Genomic DNA, 15485 nt, shown 5'->3' with positions numbered 1-15485 from the left:
GAAAACTAAAAAAAGAAGATGCAAATATTAGTAGGACTTAAGAGGAACCTTGAACGGCTGAATCCTTTTTGGATACATAAATACAGAAGCCCAGCACAACGTCTGAACAGCTACTAAATAAACAAGGATGATGCATGGATAAAGGCTTGGTGGAAGGAATAAATGCATATTATGTTCCTGGGGAATAATAAGCAGGCCAATTTCTCCATAAAGTTATGGAGAACAGGTAAGAGAGGTGAATAAATTAAGACCATTTTAAGCTGTTGTTGGCTCATGGTATATAAAAGCACCTAAATTTCCTGTCAGAAACTCTCCATGACCTGCTTTTTGCTGTTCTTGTTGTTGCTCAATTAAATTCCAAAAGCATTTACTGAGCACTGGTTATAGGCCAGGCATTGTACACTGAGTAAATAAAAATGAGTAAGACATTCTCTCTGCACTCAAGGAGTTCCTAGTCTAATACACAAGCATATAAGCAAATGACTGCCAATCGTTGGCAGGTATTATAAGAGAGGAATGCACAGAGCATAATGGAGCACAAAGGAAGATGGTGTGGGAAGGCTTCTGGGTGGAAGTGGTATTAAGGCCAAGGTTGGGAGAATAAAGAGGAGTTGTTACACACCAGGAAGAAAGTGAAGGGATTCTAGGAATAGAGAATGAAAAGGTAGGAAAGAGCATGAGTCTGGGACTGTGCATGGATAAATACTACAGGAAGGTAGAACTTGAGAGGCAGGTGATGGGCCTTTATGACTAACGAAACAGGTAGTGGTCTGATTCAAAGAAGCCTGGACATAATCCTATAGCTAATGGAGAACAATTGAAATCTTTTGGATTGAAGGAATGACATATTAGATTTGTTGTTGGAAAGAAAACTCTAGTAGGATTAAAAGGATATGAGAGAGGAATTAGAAGGGATCATTGGATTGTGTTCATATTTTCTTTTTATTGTTAGTATTACCCAATAATGTAGGTTTCACCCTATAGAAAGTACCCTAAATTGAGTTCTACTTCTAGATCTGGCACTAAACTGTTGGGCACGTTGAACAAGTCCTTTTTCCTCTATGGCACTTCACTGCAAAAGGACAAAGCTGTACTAGATGATTTCTAAGCTACAAATGGCAAGAATTCTTCAGCCCAACTCACTTATCCCCAAATAAAAGCTGAGTATGTAGATGGGAAGGCACTCTGATGGTATACTGGTTAAAGCATTTTGCTACTCACCAAAAGTTCAGTGGTTCAAATCCACCAGCTGCTCCTTGGGAGAAAGATGAGTCAGTCTGCTTCAGTAAAGATTTACAGCCTTGGAAACCCTATGGGACAGATCTGTGTTCTATAGGGTTGCTATAAATTAAAATAAACTCAATGGCAATGGGTTTGGTTTGGAGATGTACATGGAAGGGAGAATTTCAGTGAATAGTTTTTACTTTGATTTCCAGTGAAGGTTATTGTTGTTGTTGGCTGGCATTTAGTTGGCCCCAACTCAGGGTGACCTCATGAACAATGACACAAAATACTGTCTGGTCCTACACCATCCCCTTGATGGACTAAGGATCACACCACCATGACTGATAGATCCAATGAAGGTAAACTAACTTAAATGAGCATGCTATCAAGTTTTATCTAAGTTACAGAGTGGCTTAACATTCCCAGAAAATTGTGCTTTGTGTACTGTGTGTCTTTTCATGGACTCTAAATTAAACTGCATTTGTTAAAACCCTGTGAGCTCTTAGGATAAAATACTATATTTCAGTCCTATGGATGATACCAGTGCAGAGTGCACCCCAGAGGAATGCTCACACTCTCCAATTGCTTATATAACCTCCCAGTCTTTGCTCAGCCCAGTTTTATTAAAATTTCTATTAGTGCAATTCAGTTATGATTAAATATTCTTCCTTCTTTTTCAAGAAGAAAATAACGCAGCTAATTCTTGATAGCCTGTGTCAACTGGGGACATGGATTATAGGGATAAATTAAATCCATAAATAATCTAGAACCTTCATTTAAACCAAGACTTTCAATCTCCTTCCTCATCAAGTCTTTTCCAAGAGAGTAAAGAATTTAAATTGACTAAGTGAGACTCCTTTGTGCAAGGTCAAAACCAAAACCCAATCTGACTCATGATGACCCATGTATTTATTAAGAGTCAACTGTGCTCCATAGTGTTTTCTTGGCTGTGATCTTAATGGAAGAAGAACACTAAGAAATGCCAACATTTAAGTTACTGGTTGAGTGTACGTATTTGTTCCATCAAGGTCAACCCTAAGTGAAATTGAAAGGTGGCTACTTGCTACTCTCTACCCCCAAGATCTCACGGCCTCCTCACTTTGTACCTGATACACAACAATTGTCCTAAATGCCAAATTTCAGTCTTCATCCTATTTGATCATTCTGCAGTTCCTGATACTGCTAATCACTTTTTTTTTTTTTTCTTGAATATCTTCTCTTGGCTCCCATTTCTACTCTACTGTGGGTCTCCTACTGTCTTGTCAGTTGTGCTATTTTTGATATCATATTTGTCAGTACCTCTCCCCACTCTGAGTTCTTTTTTTTCCTCTCCAGGTGGTCTCCCTGGGGGATATCATCCACACCCATGGGTTTAAGTATGATGCCATAGAAAAATAGCTCTCTTCTGAGCCTTTCTTGACAAATATTAGAAACTCAACAAATGCTTATGAAACTGGTTGAACAATAACAAAAAAAAATGATTGTGTGCTTCTAATATGTCCATAGAATCAGCAGTCAAGAAATCTCATGATATATTACAGGGGCAAAACTTCTGCAAATAACCTCTGTAAAGTATTTAAAAGCAAAGGTGTCACTTTGAGGACTAAAGTGTGTCTGACCCAAGCCACTGTATTTTTTAATCACCTCATATGCATGTGAAAGCTGGACAATGAGTAAGGAAGACTGAAGAAGAATTGATGCATTGAAGTATGGTGTTGGTGAAGAATATTGAATACATATTTGGCCATCAGAAGAACCAACAAATCTGTCTTGGAAGAACAGCCAGAAAGCTCCTTAGAAATAAAGATGGTGAGATTTAATCTTATGTACTTTGGACATGTTATCAGGAAGGACCAGTCCCTGGCAAAAGACATCATGCTTGGTAAAGGAGAGGGTCAGCAAAAAAGGGGAAGTCTCTCAACAAGATGGATTCACACAGTGGCTGCAACAATGAGTTCAAACAGCAACAACTGTGAAGATGGCACACGACAGGGCAGTGTTTTCTTCTGTTGTACACAGGGTCGCTAAGAGTCGGAACTGACTTGATGGTACCAAACAACAACATAATATGAAGCTTCAGATTGTATATGGAATATGTCATTGTCTAGTTTATGTCTCTCATGTCTCTCTGTCACACACATTTTTTTTTCTCCCATAACAAAATGAATCCCAAGGAGTTCTGGTGGTGTAGTACCTAAGGCATTTGACTGCTAAACAGAAGCTTGGTGTTCAAACCCATCAGCCACTTTGCAGAAGGAAGACAGGGCAATGTACTTTCATAAAGATTTACTGCCTCACGAGTGGCAACTGGGATCTTAAAAGCTTGCAAGCAGCCATCTAGATGCAACAATGGGTCTCTCCTCATCGAGAGCAAAAAAGAATGAAGAAAACCAAAGACGCATAGAAACAATTAGCCCAAGAGACTGATACACCATGCAATCCTCAGCCTATACAACTATGAGACTAGAAGAACTAGATGGGCCCAGCTACCACTGTCAATCACTTGGAGGGGGATCTATGTAAGAGACCCTGGACAGAGTGAGAGAATAATCTGAAACAAAACTCAAAATCATTTAAAAAAAAAAAAAGGGGGACCAGATTTGCTGGTCTCATACAGCCCGGTAAAACCCCTGAGACTATGTCCCCTTGCTGCCCTTCAGGTCTGGAATTGAACCCACTCCTGTGACTTGCAGCTAAACAAAAGACAGGTATATGAACTGAACATTTACATTAGGTAGATACACTCCTTGAAGAGATCAATCATGGGAGAATAGAAGGGCTGTGTATGTACAGGGAGACACCTCATGAGGCAGGAGTGCATGGGAGGGAAGGACACAGGGAAGAGGTGGCTAAGGGGAGGAAGTGGGAAGACAGCTGTTGCATTGTGGGAGATTAGTCAATGTCATGAGACAAAGTGTATGTGAACTGCCATATGGAAGATGAATTTGCTCTGTAAACTTTCACCCAAATAAAAATAAAATTAAAAAAAAAAAATTACTGCCTCAGAAACCCAATGGGGGTGGCTATGAGTCAGAATCAACTTGATGGCAGTGAGCTTTTCTGTTTGTGTTTTTGTTTTTGTTTTGTGGTTTACATGAATTCCAGATAACTGGGTTCCACCCTACCTTTTCAACTCGTATCTCAGCAAAACTCCTGGTCCCATATACTTCATGCACAAGCCATAAGAGTTGTCTGAGAGGCTGTAGTGTTAAAGTTCTATGGCTTTGCTAATGCCTTCACCCCCTTCTCAACTCCAAATCATCTTTCAAATAGCAGTTGCAATGTCAAGTCTTCTGTGAAGTCTTACCTAGATCTCTCTTTATATTTAAGCAGAATCATTTACCTTCACCACTGGACTCTGAAAAAGCACTTTAGTTTATTTAGGTCAATCTAGAATAGTATTGATCACACTGAAAAATAGCTAATGGTCCATCTCCTCAACTAGATTATAAACTACTTGAGAAAGGGTTCATATTCTGTTTAATTTTTGTATCTCAAGTGACTACCACAGAGTCTTGACATTTGGTATCATATCCATTCAATTTTATACTAGATAAGGAGGGTGATTACTTAAGGATCATGTTGGGTAGGCTTTGGGTTGGAGACTTGGAATGGATGTTTGAGTCAGGGTGAGGGAGCTAGCATCCTGTGTAGATGGTATTATGAGCTGAGACACAGTACTGGAGATGTTCCTCTTTCTTACCCATACATATTCCTTTGTAAAGCAATGTGACTCAGTCACAGCACCTAGTGCCTCTATGACCATGCACCAGATCATATGACCTGAGTGTCCACCTGGGGCACAGATGATTAGTCCAAGGATAGAAAAATTATTCAATGGGAAGCCAACAAATAAGCTGGAAAGTGGTCTTTGGCCTAGCTCAGAAAAGATGAAGAGGACCAATCATATCTCTTTGTCAGGAATTCAGAACTGGAAAGTATCTAAGGCAGTTAGTAATGGGAGCTAAAGCTTAAGATTTGTAACATAAAAGTCTTCAGAGAGGGACTGAGTGCTGGCCATTATTGTTCACTCAAAACCTAAGTTATAAGTAAGCAGAGTAAAGCACACAGCATAGAATACAGCTCATGCGCAGAACACAGCAGGGACCCCAGAGGTCTCTTGTAAGTGAAAGAGAGAGCTATCTTTGTTCTCAATGGCTTCCCAATTTCCTTTTTCTGTGAGACTTGGTTCCTGTCCTCACACACCTATTATGTACTTTTGCTTTCATTGGTATTTCCTGAATGAGTTTCTGTCCCTTACAACAGTAAAAGTAAAATAAAGAAGCCTACAGAAAAAGAAAGCTGGACAATGAATAAGGAATACTGAAGAAGAATCAATGTATTTGAATTATGGCATTGGTGAAGAATATTGAATATATCATAGACTGCCAGAAGAATGAACAAATCTGTCTTGGAAGAAGTACTGCTGCAAGTTCCTTAGAAGTGATAATGGTGAGAATTTGTCTCTTATACTTTGGTCATGTTGTCAGGAAAGATCATTCCCTGGAGAAGGAGATCATACTTGGTAAAACAAGGTCAAGGAAAAAGAGGAAGATTCTTAATGAGATGGATAGACACAGTGGCTCCAAGAATGGGCTCAAGCATAGCAAGATAGTGAAGATGGCGCAGGACCAGGCAGCGTTTCTTTCTATTATGCATAGGGTCATTATGAGTCAGAACCAATGCGATGGCACCTAACAACAACAAAAGAAAAAGAAGTGCAAAGATGCTGAAGACAAACTTCATTAGTTTTATAACGTGCTTACAGTTGAATCTGCATATAAGAAAATGACAGAAAATTATTTCTTCCTTTCCTGAATCTCATTTCATAGCTCCTGCTCTGAGAACTCATAACTAACTCAAGAAGCTCTTCCAATGGCCATGCCTAAATTATACCCTAGAAATAATTAGCCTTTTATGGAGTTGATGAGAAATCAACTACTATTTTTAAATTTCTATGAGAAAGTATTTTATGATCATTCACTCAACAAGTACTTACTGGGTACCTATTGTGTGCAATAAGTCTCTAGGCGGTACAAATGGTTAATGCACTCAGCTGCTAAGCAAAAGACTGGAGGTTCAAGTCCTCAAAGAAAGGCGTGAAGATCTGCTTTCTAAAAGTCAGCTTTGAAAATTCTATGGAGCACATTTCTACTCTGACACACATGGGGTTGCCATGATTTGGAATCCACTAAACAGCAACTGGTTTTACTGGTTACTGTGTACAAGGCACTGAGCAAGAAACTTGTTCAAAAAGTAACTGTCCCAATTCTCACAGTTTACATACTAGTTGGTAAGATAGACATACATAAGCAAACATATAAACAAATAAGATAATTACACAATTTTTATGTTATAAATGAAATAATAAAGGAACTCGGAAAGAAAATAACAATAGAAAACCTCTTTAGGTTGAGTGTCAGGCAAGATCTCTCTGAAGAAGTGACACTGAAGCCATGACCTATTGGATAAAAAGCAGCCAGTCATATGACCACTGAAGTAAAATTCGAACAACTTCTAAATAAGGTTTTATATGATGTGGTTTCTGCCTTCCTCCCCAACCACTTGCTCTCTTCTCTTCAACCAGCAATGAAATTCCTTGAACAAACCATGCATTCTTTGCCTTAGAGCTCTACATTCTCTACATCCCAGTATTCCATAGACAGCACTAAATTCCTCAATAGAGAAACATATGCAGATGTTTTATAAATATATATTACATACAAGCTGTTGCTATGTGCCATTGAGTTGTTTCCAACTCATAACAACCTTATATGACAGAGTAGAACTGCCCCCATAGGGTTTCCTAGGCTGTAATATTCATGGAAGCAGATCTCCAGGTCTTTTCTCCCACAGACCTGCTGGTGGGTTCAAATTGCTGACCTTTTGGTTAGCAGTCAAATGCTTAACCACTGTGCCACCAGGGTAGGCACCATTATCTTTCTAATCCATAGACTGCCAATACTGAATGATGCCTTGAAATTATGAAAACAGATGACAGACATGGATATCTTGGGGGTTCACTGTCCCTTGAAGCTGATTTCCCATTCTTGATATCTGTTGTATAGCCTTGTGACTTTCACCTATGTTGCTTAATCAGAAGCCCTGGGCATGAAACATTATCTTATGGTAGAACCTGGAAAATGAGTCTCTCATTTTCCTAGTTTCTTCTTCTTTCTTATCAGGGCAACTCCTTCCCTGTTATGGACTTAATGAATATCTCTTTGTTCAGTTTATGTACATGGCATCATATGGCATGTGTCCAAACCTACTACTATATCTGTTCCCAGAAAGGAGTGAATGGTGTCTCTCAACTGCAACATGAGAAGGATATGTGAAGAACCAGCTATGCATTGGCTGCAGGAGTGAACTGCAACCAGTCTTCACTATTGAAGCTGACTTTGCTTTATTTCTTCAAATCCACACTCTCCAAAATATGAGCTTGAATATATCCCTCCTGAATTTAGAGACCATCTAAAGAATAGATTTTATGCATTGAACACCAATGACCAAAAACCAGAAGAATTATGGGATGACATCAAGAGCATCATCCATGAAGAAAGCAAGAGGTCATTAAAAATATGAGCATGAAAGAAAAGACTAAAATGGATTTCAGAAGAGACTCTGAAACTTGCCCTTGAGTGAAGAGTAGCTAAAGCAAATGGAAGAAATGACAAGATAAAAGAGCTGAACAAAGATATCAAAGGGCAGCTCCAGCAGACAAAGCCAATTACTATAATGAAATGTGCAAAGACCTGGAGTTAGAAAACCAAAAGGGAATAACATGCTTGGCATTTCTCAAGCTGAAAGAACTGAGGAAAAAATTTAAGCCTTGAGTTGCAATATTAAAGGATTCTATGGGCAAAATATTGAATGATGCAAGAAGCATCAAAAGAAGATGAAAGGAATACACAGAGTCACTGTACCAAAAAGACCTGGTCGATCTTCATCTATTTCAGGAGGTGGTATATGATCAAGAACCAATGGTAATGAAGGAAGAGGTCAAAGCTTCACTGAAGGAATTGACAAAGAACAAGGCTTCACAAATTGACAGAATACCCACTGAGATGTTTCAAAAAACGGATGCCTCACTGGAAGCACTCACTTGGCTATGCCAAGAGATTTTGAAGACAGCTACCTGGCCAATTGACTGCAAGAGATCCATATTTGTACCCATCCAAAGAAAGGTGATCCCACAGAATGTGGAAATTATAGAATATCATTAATATTGTATGCAAGTAAAATCTTACTGAAGATAATTCAAAAGTGGTTGCAGTAGTAATTGACAGAGAACTTCCAGAAATGCAAGCTGGATTCAGAAGAGGACGTGCAAAAAGGGATATCATTGCTGATGTCAGATGGATCTTGGCTCAAAACAAAGAATTCCAGGAAGATGTTTACTTGTGTTTTACTGACTATGCGAAAGCATTTGATTGTGTGGATCATAACAAATTGTGGGTAACATTGAGAAGAATGGACATTCCAGAGCAAAAGGGACATTGCATGGTTTAAAATCATGAAGGGAGTGTGTCAGCACTGTATCCTTTCACCAAACTTATTCAATCTGTATGCTGAACAAATAATTTGGAAGCTGGACTATATGAAGAAGAATGTGGCATCAGGATTGGAGGAAGAATCATTAACAACCTGCAATACACAGACAACACAACTTTGCTTGCTCAAAGTGAGGATGACTTGAAGCATTTACTGATGAAGATTGAAGAATACAGTCTTCAGTATGGACTACATCTCAATACAAAGAAAACAAAATTCCTCACAACTGGACCTATAAACAGCACCATGATAAATGGAGAAAACACTGAACATGTCAAAGACTTCATATTGCTTGGTTCTACAATCAACACCAATGGAGGCAGCAGTCAGGACATCAGATGACATATAGCACCGGGCAAGTTGGCTGCAAAGGACCTCTTTCAAGTGCTGAAGAGCAAAGATGTCTCCTTAAGGACTAAGGTGTGGCTGACACAAGCCATGCTATTTACAATCACCTCATATTCATGTGAGAGCTAGACAATGAATGAGGAAGAACAAAGAAAAATTGATGCATTTGAGTTGCGGTGCTGGCAAATAATGTTGAAAGTACCATGGGCTGCTAAAAGATCTAACAAATCTGTCCTGGAGGAAGTGCAACCAGAATGCTTCTTGGAAGCAAGAATGTCCAGACTTCATCTCAGCTACTCTGGTCATGTTGTCAGAGTGGACCATTCCCTGGAGAAGGATGCCATGCTTGGTAAGGTGGAGGGTCGACAAAAGAGGGGACAGCCCTCCACAAGATGGACTGATGCAGTGGTTGTGGCGATGGGCTCAAGTATAGCAAGGATCATGGAGTTTGCGCAGGACTGGGTGGTGTTTTGTTCTGCTGTGGATAGGGTTGCTATGAGTGGGAGACCACTCAATGGCACCTAACAATAACAACAACAGCTGAGTAAAGTGTGTTTCCATTCATTGCCTGTTTGTGATAGAGCCATTATTGGTGTCAATCATATCTCAATACCTAATAGTAGTTTACACAATCAACTTCACAAAAAAACACCAAGACAATGAGCAACAACATTGCACAAATGTGTACAAGTATGTTTGATAAACTATGTCTGTAAATAGAACTTTTGTAAATAAAATCTCAACTCTTATCAACTCACAGTTTGCTTTAAGACTTTATCTTTCTTTCCAATTGATCTCCAATTGATAGTGGCTCCTAATGCTTTAATTTTGTGTTTCTTTTCTCCACAGTCACTTTGAATTAATTAATGCTATATAAATATGTACTTTAATGCCCAGGGAGTAATTCTGCATAAATAAATTCTGGAGTAAATCTTCCCTGTAAAGCACAAATATCTTTTGAAACGTAGATATTGGTCTTCAAATTTTCCTGTTTAATTAGTTGGAGGATTTAATATGCCAAATAATAAAAGCTAGGTTTTCTAGTTCTTTGTGCAAGATAAGGTAAAATACTATGGTCAGTATTCTCATGCTCTCATTACTCTGATTACTCAAGATGATGAAAAGTAAACAGTTTAGACTTTGGGAGTTTCTAATAAAATGCTGCATCTCCACCTCATAACTTTCCCAAAAGGTTCTTCTAAGAGTAGTCCAGTATACTTCACAAAGAATTCAGATATCCCAAAGATAGAATAAATTTCTGATGGTCTGTAAGGCAACCCCCCTCACACACACACACACACACACACACACACACACACACTGCATACTCTTTGCTGTAAAACTTCAATTTGGATTTACCCAATGTTCTGGTTACCTCATGCCACTCTGACAAGAATATATACCACAAATGGGATGGCTTGAACAAACAGGAGTTTATTCTCTTACAGCTCGGGAGGCTAGAAGTCCAAGTTCCAAGTGCCAGGTTCCAGGGACTGGGTGAAAGCCCCTCAACCTTGGGCTTCAGCTCTGCCTTCTGTTCCCGGCCCACTGGAGCTAGAGGCTTTTCTTCACTCAGCTGTTGGCTGCTCAGGCTGCCAAGCCCAAGGTTGACAAATAAAAAGGCACAGTCCCGATGTTAGCAAACCACAAGACAGGTCATTCATTCATCTATTGAATGCCCCATGGTCGGCAGAGCATGGCAGGCTGCTGAAAAATGACACGGCTATATCATGCAAGGTTCAAGCATGCCATAAGCTAGAGACTATTCCCAAAGCTGTTTCTTATATACGGGAAGCAGACCACATGTACAAAGGCAGCTACTCAGCTGCTCACAGTAGATTCTACCATGGAGTTTATTACTAGTCTCATCATGGGGAGTACTGTGTCCAGCTGCCCAGCCATTCAACCAGGCCTAGCCAAGTTGACTCACAAACTTAACCACCAAACCAATCATAAGTCTCAGTATCAGGTGCCACCCTTTGTGACCACATAGCAATTAATAAGATGACTGATGAATATTCCTCACCTCCTATAAATTCTGCTTCCACTAAGAATGTCGGGCTGTTCCAATGGCCTAAAAGATTATTACACTTTTCCTCAAAATACTTTGAATTGACTTTAGGGTCTTAAGTGGACTTCATTGATGCCCATCTAGACCTCATCTCTTTAAAAGACTCCAGACTTTTAGCCACTAAACCAGAAATTTCCCCAACTGCATACTTAAAACTCTTTTCCCAGATGCCCCAAGTGATATTTCTCTGATATCATTGTATCCAAACCAAAAATCCCACTGCCAGCAAGTTAATTCTGATTCATAGCAACCCTATAGGACTGAGTAGAAATACCCTCTAGGGTTTCCAAGGCTATAACTCTTTATGAAAGCAGACTGAGTCATCTATCTCCCATGGAGTGGTTGGTGGGACCTTTTGGTTAGCAGCCAGTGTTTTGAACCACCGCTCCTGTATACATGCTGTAAATTTAGGCATCCTGTAGACTATGCCAAGATGTTGAAATTTATATTCAGGTCCCATAGGGGCTACTCTCACACATAATTGCTTGATGCTTAAATTGGAATTTGGTTGACATGCTTTGCTGAGTCAGAGGCATTTGTGTTCAAACATGAGCTTTATCACTTTTCTCAATACATATCCTTAGCTACATTACCTTGGTTTCTTGATCTCTAAAATGGTAGAACTAATAGTACCTGTTTGATCGGATTGCTATAAGCGTTAAATTTAAAAACAAAAAAAAAAAATGTCATGAATCACTTAACAAAATTCTTGGCATGGAATAAGCAGACGAGAAATTGTAGTTGTCCAGCCAAAAGATGAGGTGTTGTTGTTGTTGTTATGTGCCGTCGAGTTGGACCCGACTCATAGAGACCCCTCCTTGGGTTTCCAAGGCAGTATCACTATGGAAGTAGATTGCCCCATTCTCCTTCTGAGGAGTGGCTGGTGGGTTTGAACCGCCAGCCTTCTGGTTAGCAGTCAAGTGCTTAGCCACTATGCTACCAGAGCTCCCAAAAGATGAGGTATTTAGGAATAAATCTAACCAAAGACACAAAAGATATGTACAAAGAAAACTATAAAACACAACTCCAAGAAACTAACAGAGACCTACATAAATGAAAGAATATACCATACTCATGGATAGGAAAACTTATCATGAAAATGTCAATAATATTCAAAGTGATCTACAGATATGATGCAATCCTGATCCAAATTCTATCATCATTCTTTAAAGAGATGGAAAAACTAATGGCCAACTATATATGGAAAAGAAAGGGATCCTGAAGTAATAAAGCATTACTAAAGAACAAAATAGGAAATCTCACACTCTCCCATCTCAAAACCTACTATTCAGCTATGGTAGTTAAAACAGCTTGGTACTGGTACAGTGACAGACATATAGACCAATGAAACAGAATTGAGAACCCAGAAGTAAATCCATCCACCTATCAAAGCTGAACTTTGAAAAAGGGCGAAAACTCATTAAATGGGGAAGAGGTGGTCTCTTTAATAAATGGTGCTAGGAAACTAGATATTCATTCACAGAAAAATAAAAAGGACCCATATTTCACATCAAATACAAAAACAAACTCATGTTGAATCAAAGACCTGAATGTAAAACTTGAAACTATAAAGACAATCAAAAAAAAAAAGGGACAAATTTAGTGGCCCTAATATGTAGCATAAGTACACGGTCAAACACAACTAAAAACACACAAATGTCAGAAGACAAAATAGTGACTGGAACGCCCTCAAAATTAGACACTTATGTGCATCAAAAGAGTGAAAAATAACCCTACACAGGGAAAGAAAATGGCAATGACATATCAGACAAGGGGCTAATCTCTAAAATTTATAGAAAATTTCAATACCTTAACAACAAAAACAAATCCAATTTAAAAATGGGCAGAGGACATGAACAGACACTTCAAAAAAATATTCAGGTGGCTAACAAACACATGAAGAAATGCTCTATCATTGGCCATTACAGAGATGCATATCAAAACAACAATGCAAAATTATCTAACCCCAGCATTAAAGCAAAGTTCAAAGAAAAAAAAAAAACAGAAAACAACAAATGCTTGCAAGGATGTGAAGAGACTGGGACCCTCATATATTGCTGGTGGGACTGTAAAATGGTACAACCCCTGTGGAAAACTGTACAGTACATTCTTAAAAAGCTGGAAATTTATGGGTGGATACATAGGTCGACAGCCTAATTGATCAGATATGTCTAGGTAAAAAAGAACAAACCCATGGCCCTTTTATGTGTGTAAGTTTGAGAGACTACATTTCTACATATGTATTTGTATGCGTTATGAGAATGCCCATATATATAATAGAGCTAATGAGAAAAAGTTATGATAGCTTCTTAGCCACAGCCAAACACCCTGAGAGAGTGAGTTGCTGGGCCTAAAGGCTCTGGACCATGGTAGCAGGGAACATCGAGGTCAACTGGCATAACATACTACACAAAAACATTGTTCTGAATTCTACTTTGGAGAGTAGTGAACCAAAACCAAACTCACTGCTGTCAAGTCGCACCCGACTCATAGCAACTCCTCCTTAGGTTTCCGAGGCAGTATCTCAACAGAAGTAGATTGCCCAGTCTACCTTCTGAGGAGTGGCTAGTGGGTTTGAACCACCAGCCTTCTGGTTAGCAGTCAAATGCCTTAGGCACTACGCCACCAGAGCTCCTGGTGAGTAGTGACTGGGATCTTAAAAGCTTGTAAGGAGCCATCTAAGATACAACAATTGTGTCTCTCCTTGTTTGGAGTAAGGAAGAATAAAGAAAATTTAAGATACATGGAAATAATTAGTCCAACAGACTAGTGGACTATGCCAACCTCAGCCCACATGACCCTGAGACCAGAAGAACTACATGATGCCCAGCTACCATTGTCAACCACTCAGAAAGGGATCAAAATTGGTGATCCTGTATAGAGTGGGAGAAAAATATGGAACAAAACACAAAATCAATTAAAAGGCCAGGCTTACTGGTCTGATAGAGAGTTGTGAAACCCTCGACACTATAACCCCTACACACCCTTTGGGCCTGGAATTGAACTCACTCTCATAGCTTCCAGATAAACAATGGACAGGCCTATAAGGTGAACATTTACACCAGGTAGATGTACTCCTTAGAACAATCAACCATGGGAGACCAGAAGGTCAGCATTTGCACAGCGTAACATCTCAGAGGGTAGGACTGCATAGGAAAGGACACACGAAAAAAGTAACCACAGAGAGAACTGGGAAGAGAACTGTTGCATTATGGGGACTGCAATCAATGTCATGAAACAAAATGTGTGTGAATTGCTGAATGGAAAATTAATTTGCTCTGTAAGCTTTCACCCAAATCACACAAGCACACATGCACACACACACAAAGCTGGAACTAGAAATATCATATGATAGAGCAATTCTACTATTAGATATATATTCTAAAGAAATAAGAGCCATGGCATAAATGGATATATGCACACCCATGTTCATTGTGGCACTATTCACAACAGCAAAAAGATGGAAACAACCTAAATGCCCATCATCAGATAGATGACTAAACAAATTATGGTATATACACACAATAGAATGCTACACAATGTTAAAGAACAATGATGAATCTGTGAGACATGTCATAACATGAATGAACCTAGAGGATATTATGCTGAGTGAAATTAGTCAATCACAGAAGGACAAATATTCTATGACTCCACTATAGTAAAAAGTCAAGAAAAGGGTTTAACACAAAAAGAATTATTATTTGATGATCACCAGGAGAGGGAGGGAAAGGGAGGGTAAAACAATAACTAGGGGATAGACACATATTAACTTGGGTGAAAGGGAAAGCAATAAAAAAAGTAAATAAAACATACCATAAATCAAAAGAAAAGCACCAACAGCCTAATTTTTTTTAAAAAAAAAAAAAAGCCCTACAGTAAAGAAAACTATCCACCTTTATTGAATGTAGCATTTCCCAAAGAACTATTTTTTTAACAGCATACCTAGTATCATTGCACAGAATGTTGTTGTTGTTGTTAACAAGTTAAAAAAAAAGAAAGAAAGAAAGAAAAGAAATGGACATTGCTATTGTGGTGGTGGTGCTGGTGGCAGTGGTCATATGATATTTCTTCAGCCAACTCTTGAATACAGGCATACTCAGAGATATTGCAGAGTCAGTTTCAGACCACTGCAATAAAGAGAATATAACACTAAAGTGAGTAACCCAAATTTTTGGTTTCCCAGTATATATAAAAGTTATGGTTATGTTGTTGTTGTTGTTAAGTGCCGTCGAGTCGTTTCCGACTCATAGCGACCCCATGCACAGCAGAACGAAACACTGCCCGATCC

This window comes from Orycteropus afer, unplaced genomic scaffold (assembly GCF_000298275.1).
Source record: "Orycteropus afer afer isolate SDZICR_OR568_19922 unplaced genomic scaffold, OryAfe1.0 scaffold00172, whole genome shotgun sequence".
NCBI lineage: Eukaryota > Metazoa > Chordata > Mammalia > Tubulidentata > Orycteropodidae > Orycteropus > Orycteropus afer.
This window is presented reverse-complemented; position numbering follows the sequence as displayed.